This window comes from Anabrus simplex, chromosome 14 (genome assembly GCF_040414725.1).
Source record: "Anabrus simplex isolate iqAnaSimp1 chromosome 14, ASM4041472v1, whole genome shotgun sequence".
In the NCBI taxonomy this organism is placed as follows: domain Eukaryota; kingdom Metazoa; phylum Arthropoda; class Insecta; order Orthoptera; family Tettigoniidae; genus Anabrus; species Anabrus simplex.
Genome location: NC_090278.1, coordinates 50820837 through 50845423, shown reverse-complemented (window position 1 = coordinate 50845423; position 24587 = coordinate 50820837).

Below are 24587 nucleotides of genomic sequence, written 5' to 3'. Positions count from 1 at the left end.
TATTATGACGTATGGACCATACGAATGCATAATATTTGACTTTGGAGATTTATTTAAGCATTTAGATTTGTCGCACACTATCCATATGCACTCGGAAATATCAGTATAACGGATTGCTTTAAACTCAATACCGTAGTGGAAATAAGGTCGCTTATCATATCTCTAAAGAGTAGCTCGAAGTGATTTCCTGCGATAACTTTACCTCACGCAGTAATTCTTATTTTTCTGTGGTCTGTAGCCTTCATTTCAAAGAAAGTCCGCCTCCGCCTGATAACCATAACCGTTAAGTTTCAGTCAAACGGAAAGCGAACTGTTCGTGTGGTCAGATCGCACTGCGGGCATTGTCTCCACTCTCCAGCAATATTATGTCGTTCTGGGCAAACAGAACGCGAGCAGACGTATAGGTGAGTTCGAGACCGTGGTAAAAAGGGATTTTTCGCAAATTTAACCGGATAAACGTAATTAATTGAAATTTTCGTGTATTTTTACTGATTTACGAAATTATTTATTGTTTTTAACGGAAAGATTTTGTAAAAAATGTAATAAAACATTTAAAAAATATTATTTACTTATCTCATGCAGATTGCTAGCCTTTCATTCCTCCCAATAGGTTTCCTCCAGTTACTGGTCTGTTTTGATATTTTAGATTCTAGGATAGCATGTGAGTTCTCGAACTGTTCTTTACACATTCGAAAATAAGTGAAAAACCGGTCTTCAAATGAAATCAGTTCACTGCACAGTCGATGAAACGTGCCGAAATAATCTCGATTTTTAAATTTATTTCACGCTCCCATATTATTTTGCGTTTTGCTTTACTCAAAGCGAACAGAAGAAATAATTCTTCGTCGGAGGAACTGTTAGACATTTGATTAAAATTAAAAACAAAATACGAGTTCAAGAAAGAAAATATTGACTGAAGTCGGTACGCACTTGGTTGCGACTGCTTTCACACTGGTCTCCCTGACTTGTACTCATTCTGTTGGACTACCCTAAACCGCGACGGTCTGCAGTCATTTCGTCCGCGCGGACTGTTCGCGTTCTGTTTGACTGAACATTTAAGGTATTAGGACCCACTGGTGGAAAAAAGTCACCAGAAAAGTCACCGGCTTGGTAGAAGAGGTGCTGGTATACAATTTCTAACCACTAAATTGTGTTCCTAAAGCCCGGATTCAATTCCAAACTCCTCCACAAAGTGTTCGTATGGAGTAAGGACGTATGATACTGTTGAATGTGATTCGTCTGCCGGATAAATATGTTAAGCCTTGAGCAGACCCCGTGGTGATATTCGTCAGGAATAGGTTATGTGCTGACACCAGGTTTTACCGTCCCCCTGCCTCATTATCATCATCACACAACACGAAACAGAAGGTCATTGCTTGCAATGGCATACTTAAGAAGCTGATCGGCAGCACCTGGGGAGCCAGCTTGCATATCCTGAGGACTTCTGCACTTGCATTTTGTGTGTCAGCCGCTCTTGTGTGGAATGCTTCGGTAGGCCTACATACTAAGCAGGTTGATACTGCAAGGATAACCTCGGGATGCCTAAAACCAACGCCAGTGCAGAAACTAAGCGATTGTTGGAATAGCTCCCCCCATCATCCGGAGGGCCACTGCAGCAGACGCCAAGAGAACAAAGCAGGAGAAGGACCATCGACATCCACTCCATGATCACAAAGCAGCAAGGTCTCACTTCAGATCCTGCAAGAGCTTCCTTGCTAGGACTCTGCCGCTGGAGGGAACACCAGAGAACGCATCTTAACAGATGGAGGAGCTCATTACCCACAGACATCTCACCAAAAGACGAACTAGCTCCTGGTGCCGACCTACCTTACCCTGTATGAAGGTCCATCAACCGCTTAAGAGTGCGCGTCCTCGATGCAAGACCAACCTGAAGAATTGGGGATCCTTCCAGCAAACGCAGACACCTCATGTGAATGCGGTGCTGAACAACACCCAAGTCACCTACTCATCGGTCGCCGCTTGGACAACCCATGTACATCACAAGATGTTTTCAGAGGAAAGAACATGCAGAATACCACTTTGTAGAATATGCATTGCATCTTTGTCCAAGAACTGTTGTCTTTTCTCTTCATTTCGTAAATATTTGAACCTTAGACTGACACGCCGCGCAATTCTGACCTTATGAGTATAATCACCTATCTTGATTCATAAAGTAGAGTAGATTCTACAGTAGGTCAATTGCAATGTCATTGGAGATGCAATAAAACATAGACTATATATTAATTAATTAAATATTCATATAACGAATATTTCGAGTAGTATACACTATTTTCTAGATTATATTTTTTTAAATTTAAGCTTCTTCCTAATTAAAAATAGCCTACTATGTTAAAAGTGTTAAAATTGTCAGAAGACGAAAATGAAAAAGTCATAAGGAAGTTGTACAATTGAATATGAGGTGTTCTTGGAAGTTTAAGCAAGGGAATTGGAGTTTTCAATAAATACTTGATTCATGATCACGAAAAGGTGAGTGTTCTGAAATGCGGAAAAACCATTTAGAAGCCTACGGCCCCTCATACAGACTACAACGAATAATGCTTCAATTATAATCTGAATGGCGGTGACTGTAGGAATATCAAGAGTATAGAGTAGCATGTTGCAGGATTGTGAGTGACTGCAGGGGGACTTAGACAATGAAGTGAGATGGACAGTAGACAATGGTATGATTGTAAATGGGATGAAAAGTCAAGTTGTAAGTTTCACCAAAGGAAAAAAATCTTCCCAGTTTTAATTATTGTGTTGTGGGGTGATAGTACCTCATGGGGAACAATGTAAGTACTGTACCTAGTTGTTAATAGAGATTACAGATCTCTTCACATAGTTAGGAGTTGCAGTAAGGATGTAAAGGAGAGGGCTTATGAAGTCTTTGGTAAGACCGCAGTTAGAGTATGGCTCCAGTGTATGGGACCCTCACTTGGACTACTTGATACGAGAAGTGAAAAAAAAAATACAAAGGAAAGCAACACGATTTGTTCTGTGTGATTTCCAACCAAGGAGTAGTGTTACTAAAATGTTACACAGTTTGGGGTGGGAAGACTTGGGAGTAAGGAGACGAGATGATCGACTATGCGGTAAGTTTCGAGCTGTCAGTGGTGAGTTGGCGAGGAATGACATAAATAGAAGAATAAGCTTGACTGGAACTTTTAAAAGTAGGAAAGATCATTATATAAAGAAAAAGTTGGATTTCAAGAGGACAGATGGAGGCAAATATTCATTTATAGGATGAGAAGTAAGGGACTGAAATTAATTATCAGGGGAAACGTTCGATAAATTTCCAAGTTCTTTGAAAAATATTCAAGAAAAAAACTAGTAAAAATGATAAATAAATGTAAATTTAGGCAAACAATTGATAGGTAATCTCCGACCTGGGCGACCGGTCTTAATGCGGATCATTGATGACTGAATGAAAGTAAGGATATCTGATGTGATGAGGTGGATAAATTGTGCCCTAACCTTACCTTAACTGTTTGAGAAGGCGAAGGTTAGGAGGAATTGTGCAAAGGAATTATATTTTGGTTGATAAGAAATTATCATTCTCCACGGCCTGGTTTCATCATTTTTATGAAAACGAGAAACAGACGCTGGAGAACCTTTGCTTACTTTGTCCACAGTTACATGAAGAGACAAGATTTGAGTAAAGATCAGTTGCTCTATAATGATTTTAATTTTCTTTAGTATTGTTTAATTAGATTGTTGTTCTGTTTGGTTTGTTGTTTAATTTAATTATTTCATAGCTTTGATATTTTGTTCTTCACTTTGCTGCATTCCTTAGTTTATTTAGTTTGTTGTTATGTTTAGGGTTTTTAGGGTGTAGTGATTAGTTTGCTTTCTATTTTTGTTTTCTTGCTTGACTGTTTTGTTTTCTTAGATTATTATTTTGTTTTGTAGCCAAAGGTCCTCCGAGCTTTTGTAATTGAGCTAAGCAGGAAATGGTGAGCGTTCTCCCCATTAATTCTTCGACATTTTTTGTCAACTTTGTGTTGTAATAAACTGCATTTCTTTCGTGCACTTCAGTGACGAAGTTTTCTATTTATTATTCGCGAATGTTGTGTATTATCAGTACATATGTTAGATTCATCCCCAATAGCTAGACTATTAGCTACCATACAACGTCCCGGTGACACACAAGAGGTGAACTATAGGGCTTACTCGCTTGAGTTTGACATTCACCGTATTTCCATATGGAACAAAAGTCACCTCCACCACCATGAACTTACTCCGTTCCTCGACCGTTCTGTTAAGAAATAGCTAACTTTAATAAATCCTTGTAATTAAAATAGTTTAACTGTTCCTTACCCTAACGCGACCTTAACAACTGGAGAAGGTATGCGTTAAGATGAACAGCATGCCCCTCGATCACTTACGAGTCTACTTTCAAATTTTATTTGGTAAAATATGAAGTAGAAGTCACTGATTCAATGCGTCTGATTCTGTGCGTCAGTTTATAATGAGGTAAATTCCTGTAGTTAGAACTATGTATAAACGTGCATTTCACCAAAGAAATAACTTTACTTTTTCATTAATAGTCAGATGTTGCCAACTAATTTTTGGTAATGTCTCTAAATTTTAGCTAAAGTCTACACAAAATTACTTTTACTCCAGATTTTCTTTAATCAAAATTCCATTATGTATATTTTTAATATTATTTGATGATATAAATATTTTTGAACTGCCGAGATAAATTTGTTCTTGCCTTCCTAAAGGCATACATAGGCTATCTTGGTTGGTAGGGGAGGGGAATAGGTAATGATCCGTGATGTCACAAGTTCTCGTGTCTTAAGCGAGGAATTAATAACTAGAAGTTAATTAAGAAGTTCTGGTCCCATTTTATTTCTGTTTTTAGTTTTCGTGTTACTCATCACTGTAAAATAAAACAGTTCTGTCTCCCTATTTGAATGAGGAAGAGTAAGAATTAATTTAGCAAGTATGGAGCGAACATGAATGCATGAAACCATCCACTAGAAAGTGTGGAAAGCTTTACATACCTCGGCAGTGTAAGATCTCGAGATACATTAGTCACAAAAGAAGTGGCAAATAGAGTGCAGAAGAGTTCTCGCTTTTACTAGCAAGTACGAACACTCCTTTGGGATCCCAAAGTACCGACAAAATCAAAGGTGGTGATGTTCAATCAGTACTTCATATCAATCTTAATCTACGGTAGCGTATTGAAACCTGCACCCCCACTAAGAAAGACTCATGAAGGGTGCAGGCATCCGAGATGAAGTTCCTTATGTCCACTATTCATAAAACCAAACTGGACAAGTTAAGGAATGATGTGGTTAGGAAGGAAGCTGCGATTGTTACCTCACTGTTAGATCGGGTCAGCATGTCCATACTGAGGTGGTTTAGGCATGTAATGAGGATGGAGCCAACAAGGACAGCATATGTTAACTTGGAGAGACATGTGCCAGGGAAACGGATGGTGGGAAGACCAAGAACCCACTGGATGGACATCGTAAATATGGACATTGCAGATCGGAGAAGGACACTGGAGGACGTCACTAACAATAGAACGTATCTCAATAAGACAGAATGGAAGAGGCTCGCCAACAGTACCCGGGAAACTGGAACTGTAAAATGATGATGATGATGATGATGATGATGATGATGATGATGATGATGGTGCTTAAGTGAAGTAAGGTGGCAGCTGTTACAAATATGAAGCATCGGATGCCATTCATTAAATCATGTTAACATTCACTGTTACGTAAGTAATTTAAAATATAATACTGTATTTGAACGTATTACGAATGCAGTTTCTTCAAGAATCTAAGTTATATCATATCCCAAAATTGTATTAGTTTAAAGACATTTTCTTGCAGACAGTGTTGTTACGTAGGCCAAGACCAGGACAGAGAACTCGGGTGGCGTACGAGGATTGTAGAGAGAACGGGTCTGGAGTGTGCAGTGTACTCATTGTTGATTAAATGTTTGCTGTATTCTGCAGCTACTAATATACACTAATGTTCAATATTACTAGTACTACCCATGAATTACATTAATTGATTTAGCAATCATCAAGTTTCAAAAAATCTCTACATCTCCTACCATTTTATGAAATCCGTCCGTACAATTATCAAAGGAGGAAGAATGCCCCTCTGCGTAGTGACATGTTCTCAAGGCTAGCAACGCGGGTCAAAACATGCATAGTGAAAACCACTACAATTTTCTGCTAGCTGCTAGGCACCACAGAGGGAATATGCTCTGGTCATAGAATATAAGACGATGACTGCCAACCAGTGGTCCTGGAAGTGCGCACAATGTATATGAAAGGGGGAAATTAGGTTTGAATATACCTAATCCTTGATCTCACTGAAATACGATTTTGTAAATACACTGGCCATAAGCATGCCTCTGCATTCTGAAAGTTCATCCGGCTTTCTAACGAGGAAATACATAATGTACCTTCACCCTTGTTTATTTGTTTTGCCTTATGGCTGAGGTGTCATGACTGGCATAATTCAGGCATCTAGATGATGAACCATATCCCGAAATTCTTCTCTATCCAAAGCCTTCAGTGTGGTTGCTCGAAGAGAACTCTGTAAAGGACCTTTCACCATATCAATCCATCGCATTGGTACTCGTCTTCGTGGTTGGTTCCTTGGACTTTGTCCTCAAAAAGCAACTTTCGAAGACTACCTTCTCGGCGCATTATATGACCAAAGTAGAGCATGATCCACTCAGATACCTTGCATGGCAGGCGAACTTTTATCTCAAATTGGTTCAGAACGGACAGGTTTGTGCTATTCCATTGAATCCTAAACATTGGAAGCTTGCACGATAGCGTAGCACATCCCTGCTCCGTGCAAGAACACTGAAAAGACCACAGATTCAACGAGCATATTTTTGACATGGTTATGTCTTATGCTGGGGACATACGAAAATTTGCGTAACGTAACAAAATATGTGACTGAAGTGTAACCATAGCAACCGTGCAGGCAATGATGTAAGGTATGGTCAGACAATGTTACCTAGCAACCATGCAGGTTGATTGCCATCTGAAATTAGCAGTAGTTGATGGATGGCCATGACCGCGTGACATATTATGATCATTTGATTCTCCCAAAAGTAAAATTGGTTTCTTTTTTTGCATTGATGGTGATGTTATCACATTTCCAAATCTTCCGCAGACGGATCATTGCTACCTTTATTATTTCCATCCTTCGTTTTATTTCATCTTCGGAACCACCAGAATTGTACAACAAGGGGCCACTAATACGTACCGATTAACAACTTCACACCTTCCAATATTCTGGATATGTGGACTGTTATTGTTCTTACGATCAACAATCAAGACCTTGGTTTCCTGTCTATTTAAACGTAATCATATTCCTAAGCCTTTTAACATGTGTACTAGTGGACCCATGCTGCTCCGCAGTATTAATAGGTCAGGTAACTCTGCGTACCGCAGTCATATTGTTTTACCTGCCCTTTTTAATAGTTTTATGAACATTTCATACCAGCAATGTAGTTAATAATATTTCTTTGACCATTCTTCCGTATCTGGAACTTAACATTTTCAAACGACCTTGCCCGAGATAGTGCAACATACGATTGGTAGTGGCTGAATACTGGTTCGGATAAGTAGACTACCCACTTTTCCGAGAGTATGTCCCTGCGCTTTATTAATGGTCATACAGAAGGCTAGTCAACTTGATACCTTCCCGTCTGTGAACGTCATGTAAGTTATTAGGAATGTTCTGCCTTCTGCTGAGTATATTCAGAAGCTGGAGAAGGTCAGAGAATCAAAGAGTATCTAGCAGAGAATAGTATTCTTCCATCATCAGAGGAACTGTGCATTCTCTGGCTTCACGGGTAGTAATCAAACATGGCTACATACAATGACGTTACTACGCATGAAGATCACATATATCAGAATATTAATGAAAGTGTTAGTCGCTTAGCAACCTGCTAAGTACAGAATATACTACGGGTTAGGGTAAGATTTCGTCTACAGTTACTGGAGTTGGCTGAACTTAGAGACCTATCAGTGTTTCATGATTCACCGGCAGGTAATTCCGGAGAGAATGAAGTATGTCGGTCCCGTTTTTAGCTGTTTTAGTAAACTATTTAAATATATAGATGATCTTGGCCAGGAGATCTATCTAGAATTGATTAGTGCAGATAGTTTTGCGTCGACAATTTACCGACACTGCAGTAACCATGACGTACAGTGTACGTCTTCTATGTATTCTAGTACAGGGAAAAAGCATATCCATATTTCTTCGCTTCTCCGTGCAGCGAAAGGACTTAGTGAATTAGTTAATTTTCCTCCACTCTCGATCAGCTCTATCAATTCCTCTTCAAATGATGCTATCAAGGAGGTGTCATCAGCAAATCTCAAGCTATTGATATTGCATCCCCAATGGAAAAGTCGTGACAGGATACATCCGTGAAAGAACTCTAGCCTTCGTTCGAACTTTCCGTTTTGAATCTTTACAGTAGCTGTATTTTCCTTATATAACATTAACTCTAGTACAGCAAAATATTTGGAATCGTTTTTACTCAACAATATAAATAAATAAATAAATAAATAAATAAATAAATAAATAAATAAATAAATAAATAAATAAATAAATAAATAAATAAATAAATAAATAAATAAATAAATAAATAAATTTATCTAATTCTTTCTTAAATGGTTTCAAAGAAGTTGGATAGTTGAGTGAGTTGGCTGTGCAGTCTGGGGCGCGCAGTTATCAGCTTGCATTTGAGAGATAGTGTGTTCGAACCCCACTGTCGACAGCCCTGAAAATGGTTTAACGTGGTTTCCCCTTTTCACGCACTAGGCAAATGCTGGAGCTGTACCTTAATTAAGGCCACGGCCGCTACCTTCCAACTTCTATCCCTTTCCTATCCCATCGTCGCCATAAAACCTATCTGTGTCGGTGCGACCTAAAGCAACTTGTAATCGGAGTCTTTCATTCTCACGACGTTCATAGTCTTTCCTTTTCCTGCATTGATATATTCATCCTTCGAAGTTTCACACCTATTTATTGATCTCCCAGTTACTTGGATACGATGCTGTTGATGGTGATTCATCCGTCGGATGGGAACGTTAAGTCCTGAGCAGACCCACTGTTGTTCTTCGACCAGAGTAGGCTATTTGCCGATACTGATTGCATTCTCTCCCTACCTCATTATCATCCCACATCCAGAATCACAGGTCGCCCATGGGAGTCAAACGGAAAGATATACAAAAGACGTTCCGAACATTTCCTCGGCCACTCCCGGCTCTAAAGGTCATACAATTAATTAGTTAATTAAAAATTAGTAGGGAGTTAATTCCTAAATGCACCTCCGCTTAGAACATCAATCATCACTACCAGTCCTGAAAAGCCAAATGCAAACTTTGCACCAATAGGGCCTTTCTTTGCAGTGCCACAACTTATGGCCGTCGAGTGTGGACTCTTGGGCGCACCTCTCCCCACAAGTGCCGCACCAGTACGGGTATTCCTTGGTGTGGATCGACTTGTGACCCTCAAGGTCGGACCGATACATAAAGGACTCGCCACATGTATTACACAAGTGAGGCCCGTCACAGCTGTGTAACAACATGTGGTTCTCCAGACTGGACCGGTACACAAAGGTATTGTACCCACCCGGGAAATAAAAGCTTTGGTTTCCAGGACGATAATGAGTTCCGTACGTTGAATGCTCATGCCGAAGGTGGCCTTGGCCGTTAAAGTGTCAAGTCTTTATCTGATCTGAGTCATATTGGTGGAAATTTATCACCATCAGAATGTTGGTCGGCAGGGTAGGGGAGGTTGTTGTATAGAATTGTTATCACTATATTTCCCGCCAAAAGCATAGGTTCAATTCCAAACCTCTCAACAGGGTTGACGTGGGATGCGGGCATATGACACTCTTAATGGTGATTCGACCGTCGGATGGAGACCTTAAGCCTCGGGCAGACAGGAGTAGACTATGTGCACACACCGGGTTTCATCTTCTGCCTACCTCATTATCGTCACCATCACACACCCTGAGGTGCAGGACGCCCATAGGTGTCAACCAGGAAGTCCTGCACCAAGCGTCTACGGAGGTCGTACGCAATCAATTCAATGAGGGCAAAAGCTGGTTGAATCCCAGTTCTACCATCAGATTTGATGGTAGCCTAGACGTCACAGAAGAGGCGTACTAGGGAAATGAGAGGAGGAAGGCAGTTCCCTGTTGCTTGCCCCATCGGCCCGGAAGAAGTTATTACATAACATTTCGCCAAGTACACTGAAATGAACACACAAACTAACCCTATTATGAGTGATATTTTCATACCATTCATCACAGGGACTGGCTGCATAAGGAATGATATTACTAACATCGCTTATACCTCAGTCACTTTCATGTTATCAACGCCAGGGATGAGACTGAGACAGATCAATGAATGTGATAAATATGATATAACCCAAACCAGGAGACACAGTGTAATGTAAATACTATATCTCACCACAGATGGATCTGGGATCGTTTCAGAATCACTCTACCTTTTCGCTTCCATTTTCTCTGACAGTAAACGTGTTATTTGGCCGCCTCAACTCCTGTGTTTGACTTATGTGACCTTCTAACACACGAGCATGTGTTTGTCAAGAGTTGAACGGCAGAGAAAGGTTTCTCCACACCTTGAACACCAGTAAGGCGTCTTCTTACAGTGACGTATCATATGATTTCTGAGATGCGCCCGGTAGATGAACCTCTCCCCACAAGTGCCGCACCAGTACGGGTATTCCTTGGTGTGGATCGACTTGTGACCCTCAAGGTCGGACCGATACATAAAGGACTCGCCACATGTATTACACTGGTGAGGCCCGTCAGAGCTGTGTAACAACATGTGGTTCTCCAGACTGGACCGGTACACAAAGGTTTTCTTGCACACGCTGCACATGTTGAGCTTCTCCTTGTTGTGTGACAGAGAGTGGGTCCTAAGATCTGACCGATGTGGGAATTTCTCTCCGCAAACTTTGCACCAATAGGGCCTTTCTTTGCAGTGCCACAACTTATGGCCGTCGAGTGTGGACTCTTGGGCGAAGGTTTTCCCGCATATATCACACGAATATGGCCGTAATTTGGAATGTTCTATTAGATGAGCATTCAGAGTTGACCGTCGCGTAAAGGTTTTGTCACATATATCACATCTGTACGGGATGAATTTGGAATGTTCTAATAAATGATCGTTAAGGCTGGATTGGCGTACAAATGTTTTTCCACATTTTGTACACCAAAAGGGCCACTCTTTAGAATGTCTCACCATATGGCTGTTAAAGCTTGAGAGATATATGTATGAACTACCGCATACGTAACACCAGTAAACCATTTCTGCTCAGATAGAATTTCTGATCCCTATTGTACAGCAATAAAGCAATATTAAAACTATTTGATCTCTCACGACCTATTAAATGATCTATTCGTCTATTTAGAACAATGTATGTTATGATTCAATTTCTAGTTCCTGTAAAACCTTTCCCCTCTTTACGCTTTACTCACACACAAAGCCTTTAGTGCAACTGAATTTTATTGCTTGCATCAAATTTGTTTTCTATAAAATTTCAGCACATACCCTATCTTCTGCCATTTAGTACAAAGAGCACGGGGTTATTTTTTTTTTGCAAATAGCTATAGCAAAGCATGACGCGTTGAGTTGATATAATAATGTTGATTTCTTTTTTTTAGAATAATACGCTGAAATGAAATAAATGTACAAACAGACATTTAACTGCTTAAGTTCACCACTGAGGAAGAGCTTTGTTACCATGCATTGAACATGAATCTCTACGGCAACTTTGTCATCGATTAATCCAAGTGAGTTACCCAAGAATTACTTCCTCAGGAATGCAATTTTCTTAAGATATCTTATTATTACTTTATGCGATAAAAATCAATTCTATAATAAAAAAAGTTATTTCTACCCAGACTGACCCCTCATCATATATATTTCAACTTGTAGATAATTTAGTACAATGGATCAGCTTCCAAGATTGTAGACATTAAATGAATGAACGTTCGTACACTTTTCAAAGACAGATTTCAATAGTATAACAATGATCTTATACATGCCTCAGAGCGGTGCAATCTTTAGAAATGATACTATTACGAATGCCTTTGCAGGGTTTTTAAACTATTTCTTTGCCTGACATCTTGAATTCTAAGAGAAGAGGATTACATAAAGCTGAAACGTACCCCTCAATTCTGTTATGAGAACGAATGTTCCCCTGTAATTTGTAATCTACAATATTGGTCGATCAACATACAGTAGATGTTAAGATTATGAAAAGAGTTAAGAGAAATTCGGCTAGAATTATTCCACGGTTTTATGCTATAGATGAAAATAGGAATTATAGAAGTATTTTCAAAAGTGAGAGTAGTCTTCTAGGATACAAAGTGCTTTACTCAAATAATCTTTTGTCACGGCCAAGTTCTAGCACATTGTGCAAAGTTTTGCAGGTTTTAAAGGTACAGTTATTCACATAGACGCATAGTACGTGTAATGATAGATAAAAGCATCTGAAATAATCAGGGACCAACACTAATACATCAGTCATATCTCTGAAGAGTTTGGATGACAAATCTATTCTCTCACGAATTTTGTTTACTACCTTAAAACACTCAAATAAATGGCTCTGGATAGTAACCTAACTTTTTGAAATGCTTCTGGACATTGTTATTATGATGTAAACTTCTCACAGACTACGCTGTCATACTATCGTGCAGACAGTGAAAAGACAATGACAGCTAATGGAAATTAATAAGTTACGTTACCCATGCACTTAAATATTAGTACAATTGTTTAGTTTGAAGACAAACTTTTCCTTTCTATCCTAGAACTCTTATATTAGGAAAAATATTGTATATCATTGATTATTATTTATTTATGAAAATAGGTGACGGATGAATGATCGTCTACATGTATTAATCAGAATGTGATATATCAAAATATCATACCATCGATTACTTTTTCATAAAGGTAAGCGAATGTTTCTCTGTATATATTAAACAGAATCTTCAAGGTTATAGTGATTTATCCTATTAAGACTTACCGAAATTTCAATATGTATCATTGATTAAGGATTGTTCATGAAGGTGCGCAACCAAAGACTTTCTCTACGTACTTTACATACGTTGAACAGAATCTCATATATCAAATTATTCTTCTCGATGTTATAGTGACTGACAGCTCTAAAACTTATCGGTGTTTTAACATGTACCCTTGACTTATTAATAATTCAATAAAGTAGGCAAAGTTGACTTTCATTCTATATGTTAAATAGAATCTGATATACCAAATTCTTCTTCTCAAGATTCTGCCCGTTTACTGTTTTTTAAACCAATCGATATTTTAATATTCATCATTATTCACGAAGACAGAAACGAAATTTCTCTCCAAATAAATCTAATTTACCAAATAATTGTTTTCAAGGTTCCAGTGGTTGTATGATCCATCTATATTTTTATGTGTATCCTTAGGTTATGAAATGTTAAGGTTGATTCTCCCTTATAAAGTTGCCCATCATTAACACACTAGCATATGTTTCTCCAAGTTATGGCGGTATAGGAATCTTTCTCCACAGGTAGGGCACCAGTAGGGACCGTCCTTACAGTGAATTAACCTGTGGTTCTCTAGGCTGGACCGGTATACGAACGTTTCCCCGCAGGTGCTGCACCAATAAGGATATGCAGGATATTCTTTATAATGGAGTAGCATATGACTGTCCAAGTTAGAGCGGTACAGGAAAGATTCTCCGCACACAGAGCACCAGTAAGGACTGTCCTTGCAGTGCAATATCATGTGACTGTCAAGACTTGAACGATACACAAAGGATTTCCCGCATTTAGTGCATAAATATGGCCTCTCTTTGCCGTGGCATAACAAATGACTCCTGAAATGCGAACCGTAGAGGAAGGACTCTCCACACACGCTGCACCAGTAAGGTTTGTATTTACAGTGCCATAGCCTGTGAGCTTCCAGACTGGAGCGCTGGGCAAAGGACTTGCAGCAAACACTGCATGTGTAAGGTCTGTACTTTGAATGTGTTATTAAATGGTCGTTGAGGTCTGAACGGCGGACAAACGTCTTCCCGCACCTAGTACACCAATAAGGCCACTCCTTAGAGTGCCTTATCATGTGACTCTTAAGTCCGGAGAGGTAAATATACGACCTACCGCATATGTAACACCAATAAACCATTCCTAAAGATGTGATCTATTCAGTATTCGACGGTTCTCTACGCACAACACGATAAAAGTATTGCAACACTCTAATTATCTCTACACGAATTGTTTTAGAACGTTATTTTTCTTCTGATGATTGTTGAAGCTTTAATCGATAGTGTTAACTACCTGCAAATCTTCACAGGTGTAAAAATGTGATAAATTAAGCACTTTTCCTATTAAGACGATCTTTTACAGCCAAGGATTTTGTACTGTGTGTTTGCAGCAGGCCTTCTGCGATTTTCTAACAGTTATTATTATACAATGTAAATTATCTAATAACTTTAGATTAATGTTTATTTCTTCACTGTTCTGAGTATTATATTTCTTCTGATGATTTTTCCGTTAACTGATAAGGAGGTAACTCCCCACAACTCTAAATTAGTTGGTAAAATACGTGTCAAATTACAGCACTTCCCTGATTAGCACGTTTTTAGCAGACAAGGATTTTGTACTACAATTGTTTTCTTGACTTATGTTCCTGTAGTCTTTATGAAATTATCTGTCAGTTATTATTATGCAATGTTAAGTATCTGATAATTTTAGAGCACTGTTTGTTTATTCACAAATAATTTTAGTTCCCGACACTTTTAATGTTACGAGTCACAGCACTGTGTTTGTTCAATGCTTCTGTCCCCTACCCTACATCACAGCAGAATTCGTCACTGCACCTTCAGTGGTCCTACAGGAGGAGGATGAAGATGATGATGACGTCTTGACACTGAAAATATAACAAAATGAATATTACTAATGCTATTCTTGAACTTTATCCCAATTTAGACGTTATTGCCACAACCGTTTTTGATATTATTCCGTGAACTTGTACCCCAGAGCAACTTGAAGGCAAATAGTGACTAGATCAAGTTAAATTTTAAGCGAAGGTAAATATATTTTAAATTAACAGCTGCTTTGGTATAATCTGGACACGTCTTGAAGATGTCATTCTCAAGGGAGGGCAAAAAAACAGTTTTCGAAAATATTAGTACACGGTGTAATATCCCAACCTTTTGCAGTAATAACAATATTTCTTATACGAATTGATTAGTATAAAAAGCAATAATATAATAGAAAACACACTTGAAGGAGTCTTAAGCTATCAGCATGAACATAAGAAGTGCTATACACATTAAAGTGACAGTGAAATGAAGAGAAAATTTAAATATATTAAAAAGTTATGTGTTACTGCAGAATATAGTAGAAAACGCACTGCTTTTTTGTGGCAGTAACCGTTGCCTTATTCTCGGAAGGAAAAATGAAGTGAATGTTATTCGGAATATTTCTGTCATATTTCTTATGGCTTATGGCTTAAAATCAAGCTTTTTTTGCCCACTTTCGTTGCATTTCTATAGATATGATGTGTATGAGCACATGATTAAAGTTTCGTTCTAAAATTATCATTCTTGTCCTATTAACCATTTCATATGGTCAGTTCGCAGCAAGGTCGCGCCAGCGATAAAGTAGGCAGCGATCTCATCTACTGTGATATGTAAACTGATCTGCGTGTGACGAAGGGAATATACCAGTGTTCCCCTCTAGCTTGTAACAGTTAAGGCGTGCTTTGATTAACTTTAATTTTAATGTAGGGTTCTTAGCTTGTATTACGTAGGTTGATATAGATGTTGATTCCCTATAGGGAATCTGAAATATTTGTCCCGAATTAGTAAATTTATAATACCAATATAAATGGTCCGTTATTGGACATCATAAATTTTCCAGCTAACCCATTCCTGGTTGCCAGCGTTTCGCCCCCGTGTGCTAAGTTGGGCTCATCAGTTGGTAAATAGCACACCCACCAAGACGCATGGCTAGTGCATACTGTGGAGGCCACTGCGTAGGCTACTTGGAGCTACCGGCAGTGCCAATACACTACGAGAGACTTTTCCTCTTAACACGATTTTTTACAGCCAGGGATTTTGTACTGTGTGTTTACAACAGGCTTTCTGCGATTTTCTAACAGTTATTATTATACAATATAAATGAATGGATGAAAACCATAACGGTATAAGTAGCATTTTGGTCATTCGGAGAAAAAGGCATTTAAACTTCTTCAACGCTCATATAAAGCATGCTATTTGTAGTTATACCACCCATCACTAGTGCGCAGAATATTACCACTATCACTTGAACCTAAAGGATACATCCTCCCGGAGTTACATCCTGCACTTAACTCATTTTTTTAAAATGTCACTTATACCGTTATGATTTTCATCTATTCGAATTATCTAATAACTTTAGATTAATGTTTATTTCTTCACTGTTCTGAGTAGTATATTTCTTCTGATGATTTTAAGACGATCATTTTTCGTTTAACTGATAAAGAGGTAACTCCCCACAACTCTAAATTAGTTGGTAAAATACGTGTCAAATTACAGCATTTCCCTGATCAGCACGTTTTTAGCAGACAAGGATTTTGTCCTACAACTGTTTTCTTAACTAAAGTTCAAGAAGTCGTTATGAAATTATCTGTCAGTCAATTATCAGTCTCTCATAGTGCATTGGCACTGCCGGTGGCTCAAGTAGCTTACGCGGTGGTCTCCACGGTATGCACTGGCCATGCGTCTTGGTGGGTGTGCTAAGTACCAACTGATGAGCCCAACTTAGCACACGGGGGCGAAACGCTGGCAACCAGAAATAATTTAACTGGAAAATTTATAATGTCCAATAACGGACCATTTACATTGGTATTATGTAGGTTTCTTAGGCTCTCTACAGACATGGTGCAAATCCCCTCATGAGGACTTGGTAATGTGACGACGAGTGTGTAACGTCGTTCCCTTGTTCAGTTTGATTTCTGGTGACTAAGTTTTCTAACTTTAAATTTCTATCCTGTGTTCGGATTTTAACTTTAACTTCACTCTGATCTTAGTCACCGCGTAGTATGGATCCTCTGTATCACCGGGTCTTCTACCCCATTACGTTTTATGACAAGTCATGTCACGGGATTGCTTGAGCTGTTCAGCATCCCTTTCATTTCGTTCTCGGCCTTTCGCTCTCCGCGTTCATTATAATAGATATCGACATTAGAGTATCCGTTCAGGAAATACTTGAAGCAGTGTGACCGTCGAATCACAGTGTACATTGAAATGAACCTCTTCCCTGCGTCAACTGAGACAAGAGTCTGGTTCCTAAGGAAGCAATAGTTTTGTGTTTTGCCGCATAGCGCTGTAAGAAAATAAGTGGCGCACTTCGAAAAACTTCGGTGTGGCACGTAATGTTGCGAGCGCGCTGGTGCAGTGGATCTTGTGAACATGGACGTTGTCTACGAGGCACCGCCGTCTCGATCCTGCTCTATTTCACTAGTTTAACACAGTAAGGCGCGATTACCAATATTTCTTAAATTCGTCGCAAGAGTGCAGGCAAAGACGCACTATCTTCGCAGTCAGTTTGGGCGTAGCGTTGTGTTACTGATGCACGTATGTGTGTGAAAAGCTGAGTTATTTCGTACAATGAGTAAACTTGCCTGTTCACTTCCGTTTGTACAAGCGATATTTTGTACAGAACTGCGAAATTAATTAATCATGTTGTGCTTATAAATATTTTAAAAGTTATTTTAAAGCGCACTTGTTTCCTTCCGTTTGTGCAAGTTATATATTTTTCCTTAGTAGTACTGAAACCAGACTTCCCCCCGAAATATTCAACTGTCATGTACCAGTTTTCAAATCTCGGCAGGGTGGTTCGCTGCCAGAATACATACGATTCCATGAGATGTCGTCTAGAAGGGAATAAACAGAAAAGTGGCTGTCGGCTATATCCAGGGAAGGTCCTAATAAAGGATATTCTCAGATTACACTCACGTCCGTAGCCTTTACACCTTTACACCTTATTCCAGAAGGTAATTAAAGCTGTGGAGGGGGTGGATTCCTTGTAACAAGAACTGTGACAGACAATCATAAAACAAATGTCTTCATGTTTAGACATTTTTGACGACCTTAAATATCCAAATGATAATGTCCCAATCAATCTAGAAACGCAAAATCAATTCCTAATTTGCGTGCACTTGGTTCATGTTGCTGGAGAGAGGATGGAGTGTGACATTTTCATCAGCAACATCTCGCTGCCTAGAGCTTTGACATTACTAAAAGGAACTGATTATGCATCAGGACAGAGGAGGACTTTTGTATCCAAAACCTTGTTGTGTTGCTCTGATGAAGCATTTGCAGGAATTTGTTGAAGCTGCTCTGCCCTACTGTCGTAAGTCCTTCAAACTTACGAGTGTAATACGAGGACTTACTACTTCTTCCCTTTCAGAATGTGTTCTGTTACAGTGTGAGGTCAAAGAATATCAGCAAACTGTTAGCGATATTATCCTAACGAAGTTCGCAAGACCTCTATTAATTGATATTGCGTTGGCGAGAACACAAAATGTTAGCCGCCCGGTGTATCACTCCAAGCCTTCGTGATATAATTGTGATATAAAAAGGCCAACTACGACTTCATACGGGTAATATTATCGTATGTAATATCACTGGTGTAATTTACGAGCTTCAGTGAACATCTCACTATGCTTCATAGCGTTTTTTTGTTTTTCTTTTTGCTTTACGTCGCACCGACACCCATATGTCTTATGGCGACGATGAGATGGGAAAGGCTAGGAATGGTGGGAAGGAAGTGGCCGTGGCCTTAATTAAGGTACAGCCCCAGCATTTGCCTGGTGTGAAAATGGGAAACCGCAGAAAACCATCTTCAGCGCTGCCGACAGTGAGGTTCGAACTCACTATCTTCCGATTACTGGATACTGCACTTAAGCGACTGCAGCTATCGAGCTCGGTGCATAGTGTTTCGTAGGCTGTCATCATAATAATGCATTAAGAACTTTGTGCGTCTAAGTCTGCCATCTAGCGGAGAATTTTGCCTCAGACTATTCGCGAGAAGCCTTGCATAGAGCAGGTAGTATAGGAGGATCGAGACGGCGGTGCTACGAGGTAACTAAAGGCGTCTGCATGCGCGGTATTTTCAAGTACTAAATTGACAGAGGAGCAGCAGCTCAAATAGTGCCACTAGATGTCAGGCTATCCCTCCATTCCTCAGCACGATTCCAATTCGCATTACGAGAATAACTTGCACATAAAATAAATTTGTCATCATCATCACCACATTTCACTGGATTCTTCGAACACGCAGGCGACTCTGAATGCCTGCGTTGCTATTGCTATTGTAGAGAAAAGCAAATATGTCACGCAGTAATTCAAGAAGAGGTCATACGAGTCAGATCTTTGAGACTGGAAAGTTCACGTCCAAGTAGAAAAGAAAATACTCCATAGTGTGCGAATATACTTACAATTCGCTTTACGTCGCACCGACACAGATAGATCTTAAGGCGATGACGCCCCCTGTGGGTGGGGGCGGTAGAATAACACACACGGTATCTCTTGCCTGTCGTAAGAGGCGACTAAAAGGGGCCGAGGGGGCGTGGGGTGGCGACCACGGGGCCCTTAGCTAAGTCCTGGCCTTGCTTCCACTTATTTGTGCCAGTCTCCTCATTTTCATCTATCATATCCGACCTTCCTTGGTCAACTCATGTTCTTTTCCGATTCCGACGCTATTAGGTTTGCGAGGGCTAGGGAGTCTTTCATCTTCACGCCTTTCTTTGGTCGATACCTTCAATTTTCGAAGTATTGGATCCCTTCCCTTTTTCTCTCTGATTAGTGCTGTATAGAGGACGGTTGCCCTGTTGTACTTCCTCTTAAAACAGTAATCACCACCACCACCTATGGCGATGATGGGGTAGGAAATGGCTAGGATTTGGAAGGAAGCGGCTATGGCCTTAATTAAGGTTCAGCCGCAGCATTTGCCTGGTGTGAAAATGGGAAACTACTGAAAACCATCTTCAGGGCTGCCGATGGTGGGGTTCGATCTCACTAGCTCCCGAATGCAAACTCACAGCTGCGTGGCCCTAACCGCAGTGCTCCCTTGAAGAATTACATTTACTTTCCTACTGCGCTACGCGGCGGTAAACTCACCGAAGTGCTCCCATTATCTTACAGCGCTATATGGCGAAATATTGCTCCCTCAGGAGCTAGACTCTTGTCAACTGACTGACTTGGCCTGCCGTCTGGCGGTGTTACGGGAGAAACACTAGGAATGACCCTACTGTGCAGTTGCGGTTTTGGAAGTGAACGTACAGTATGCAATCTGAAGCCAAATTTCTACTATAATACGCCAGTATTGAAGTACATACAACATTATTTCGCAAAGAAAATAATATGCTCGGAAATGTGAAAAATGAAACTGCAGAAAATTACTTCACTTGGCTAGATTTTTATAAAGTCTCAAAGGTTACATAACCAAATATTACGTTATTGGTTATGCTTCATATATATCGTCGATTAATTCATTTATCTTACTTATTTAAAGCTGATATTACATAAATACATGCCCAAGAGTAATACGGCTTTAGGAGCGGATGATATTCTGTCCCTCACTGAATCTGGAAATTCATCTGAACTGGAAATCCTGTCGGATGTTGATAAATTTGATGAATTTGAAGGTTCTAGACCTGGTTCACTTCAGGCAACACATCGGCGAATATGTGATCCTCTCTCAGCAAGTGCTTGGGTTGTGAGTCACCATATCAAACTTCTGTGTTATTTCTCGACTTGCTTTCAGAACATTTTCTTTAGTGGTAGATTTCTGGTAATATTCTTTTGGTATATTCCTATTTAGAATCTTTGGTATATTGTTTTGGAACTTGTATGATGTGAGCGACTGCAGGGTGACCTCGATAGTGTTGTGAGATGGACAGCAGGCAATGGTATGATGACTAACGGGGTTAAAAGTCAGGTTGTGAGTTTCACAAATAGGAAAAGTTCTCTCAGTTTTAATTACTTCGTTGATGGGGTGAAAGTTCCTTTTGGGGATCATTGTAAGTAGCTAGGTGTTAATATAAGAAAAGATCTTCATTGGGGTAATCACATAAATATGATTGTTAATAAAGGGTGCAGATCTCTGCACATGGTTATGAGGGTATTTAGGGGTTCTAGTAAGGATGTAAAGGAGAGGGCATATAAGTCTCTGGTAAGACCCCAACTAGAGTATGGTTTCAATGTATGGGACCGTCACCAGGATTACTTGATTCAAGAACTGGAAAAATCCAAAGAAAAGCAGCTCGATTTGTTCTGGGTGATTTCCGACAAAAGAGTAGCGTTACAAAAATGTTGCAACGTTTGGGCTGGGAAGAACTGGGAGAAACGAGACTAGCTGCTCGATTAAGTGGTATGTTCCGAGCTGTCAGTGGAGACATGGCGTGGGAGGACATCAGTAGACGAATAAGTTTGGATGGTGTCTTTAAAAGTAGGAAAGATCACAATATGAAGATAAAGTTGGAATTCAAGAGGACAAATTGGGGCAAATATTCGTTTAGGGGAAGGGGAATTAGGGATTGGAATAACTTACCAAGGGAAATGTTCAATAACTTTCCAATTTCTTTGCGATCATTTAAGAAAAGGCTAGGAAAACAACAGATAGGGAATCTGCCACCTGGGCGACTGCCCTAAATGCAGATCAGTAGTGATTGATTGATTGACTGATTGATTGATTGATTGATTGATTGATTGATTGATTGATTGATTGATTGATTGATTGATTGATTGATTGATTGATTGATTGATTGAGGCCTTCGGTTCAGAGGGTCGCGCGTTCGAATCTTCTGGTTCGGGGTCTGGCTGTCTGTGTTTGTTCCAACACTCTCATCTTCATATTCAGACAACACACAATACTATCGACCACTTCAGAAACACGCAATAATGATCACTTCCCTCCACATAGGGTTGGCGTCAGGAAGGGCACCCGGTTGTAAAATAGGGAACATCATTAACAATTATTTTTCGGATTTAGGGTAAAAATGACCTCAGGAATGACATATAACTTTTCCGATAGGAATTTAGAGGCTACCCCGCAAGGATTATTACATAATATATTATTTTAAATGCTGTATTCTCACATAAAAATGATTGTGGAAGAAAGATGTGTTCAATACGCTTGCCAGGGACTAACCCAACCCACCTGCCCCTAGAAATATATTTACTTTTATAACTTGCCAAGGATCACGGGCTTTGGCATACGTTACCAACCACGGCAAAAGAAAAAACACTAAAGAGGCCAGCAAAGTTTTAAAGTGTCACGGCGTCGGACGGTAAACTTACACTTTGTCAATTCCTCCTTTGATCTCAAGGCTTACGGCAAGAAATAAAGGTCATTTATTATCTTCAACGTATTTTTGCACATCCAGGCCAATTTCTGTCATGAGAACAGTGGCTACACTCCCTTCGAGAGTGCATGTAAGATTTGGGAAGGCATTCTTTCTGATGATATTAGACATGTTTGCGAAATTAATAACTGGTTTGATAGAAGGCAGTTCGGTTTTAGGAAAGGTTATTCCACTGAAACTCAGCTTATAGGATTCCAGCAAGTTATAGCAGACATCTTGAATTCAGGAGGTGAAATGGACTGTATCGCTATTGACCTGTCTAAAGCATTTGATAGGGTGGATCATGGGAGACTACTGGCTAAAATGAGTGCAATTGGACTAGACAAAAGAGTGATTGAATGGTTTGCTATATTTCAAGAAAATAGAAATCACAGAATTAGAGTAGGCGAATCTTTACGTGACCCTGTTATAATTAAGAGGGGATTTCCTCAAGGCAGTATTATTGGACCTTTATGCTTTCTTATATATATATAAATGATATGTGTAAAGTATTCGAATCAGAGATAAGGCTTTTTGCAGGCGATATTATTCTGTATAGAGTAATAAATAAGTTACAAGATTGTGAGCAACTGCAAAATAACCTCGATAATGTTTTGAGATGGACAGCAGATAATGATAAACTGGCTTAAAAGTCAGGTTGTGAGTTTCACAAATAGGAAAAGTCCTCTGAGTTTTAATTACTGCGTTAATAGGGTGAAAGTTCCTTTTGGGGATCATTGTAAGTACCTAGGTGTTAATATAAGAAAGACCTTCATTGGGGTAATCACATAAATATGAATGTAAATAAAGGGTGCAGATCTCTGCACATGGTTTGGAGGGTATTTAGGGGTTGTAGTAAGGATGTAAAGTAGAGAGCACGTAATTCTCTGGTAAGACCCCAATTAGAGTATGGTTTCAGTGTGTGGGACACTCACCAGGATTACTTGATTCAAGAACTGGAAAAAATTCAAATAAAAGCAGCTCGATTTGTTCTGGGCGATTTCCGACAAAAGAGTAGCGTTACAAAAATGTTGCAACGTTTGGGCTGGGAACACTTGGGAGAAAGGAGACGAGCTGCTCGACTAAGTGGTATGTTCTGAAATGTCAGTGGAGAGATGGCGTGGAATGACATCAATAGACGAATAAGTTTGAGTGGTGACTTTAAAAGTAGGAAAGATCACAATATGAAGATAAATTGGAATTCAAGAGGACAAATTGGGGCAAATATTCGCTTATAGGAAGGCTAGTGGCTTTACGTCGCACTGACACAGATAGGTCTTATGGCGACGATGGGATAGGAAAGGCCTAGGAGTTAGAAGGAAGCGGCCGTGGCCTTAATTAAGGTACAGCCCCAGCATTTGCCTAGTGTGAAAATGGGAAACAACGGAAAACCATCTTCAGGGCTGCCGAGAGTGGGATCCTAACCCACTATCTTCCGGATGCAAGCTCACAGCCGCGCGCCTCTAACCGCACGGCCATCTCGTCCGGTCGTTTATAGGAAGTGGAGTTAGGGGTTGGAATAACTTACCAAGGGATATTTCTTGGCAATCATTTAAGAAAAGCTAGGAAAACTACAGATAGGGAATCTGCTACCTGAGCGACTGCCCTAAAACACGGTATAAGTAATATTAAATGTTTTATGTTCTGAAACCTTCGACTCACAATATCCGTTATAATGGACGTTAAAAATCTCTAAAACGCCTCGACCAAGCCGTTCCAAGCTCATATATAACGAATCACAAGGTTTCACTTAGCAAGTGTACAAAATTTTAGAACTTTTGGTCGATTAGAAAAAAAAAGCGTGACTGAATGGGTTAACCTTTGTTTTTCCTGTTCTAAGCGTTTAGTATGAGCTTCGACTCCTGTGTTTCTGGGTCTTTCAATCGACTATTTGTGTGTGGCTTCTCTAATGAGCAAGAGCAGCGTGTGTAATATGAAATCTGTTTAGCTTTTCAAGTTGTTTTTCTGAAGTGTATTCTGAGCCTGGTAGACCATTAAAAAATTGTATTGTAGAGTTCGAGGTTCGAGACCCTTCTGACTTCAACTTTTGTAGTTGAGGACTCGATTCTCCTCTTGGTTTGGTAACTTTGTTCTGGAAGTTCCTGATTCCACTCTTGGTTTGGTAACTTTGTTCTGGAAGTTCCTGATTCCCCTCTTGGTTTGATAACTTTGTTCAGGA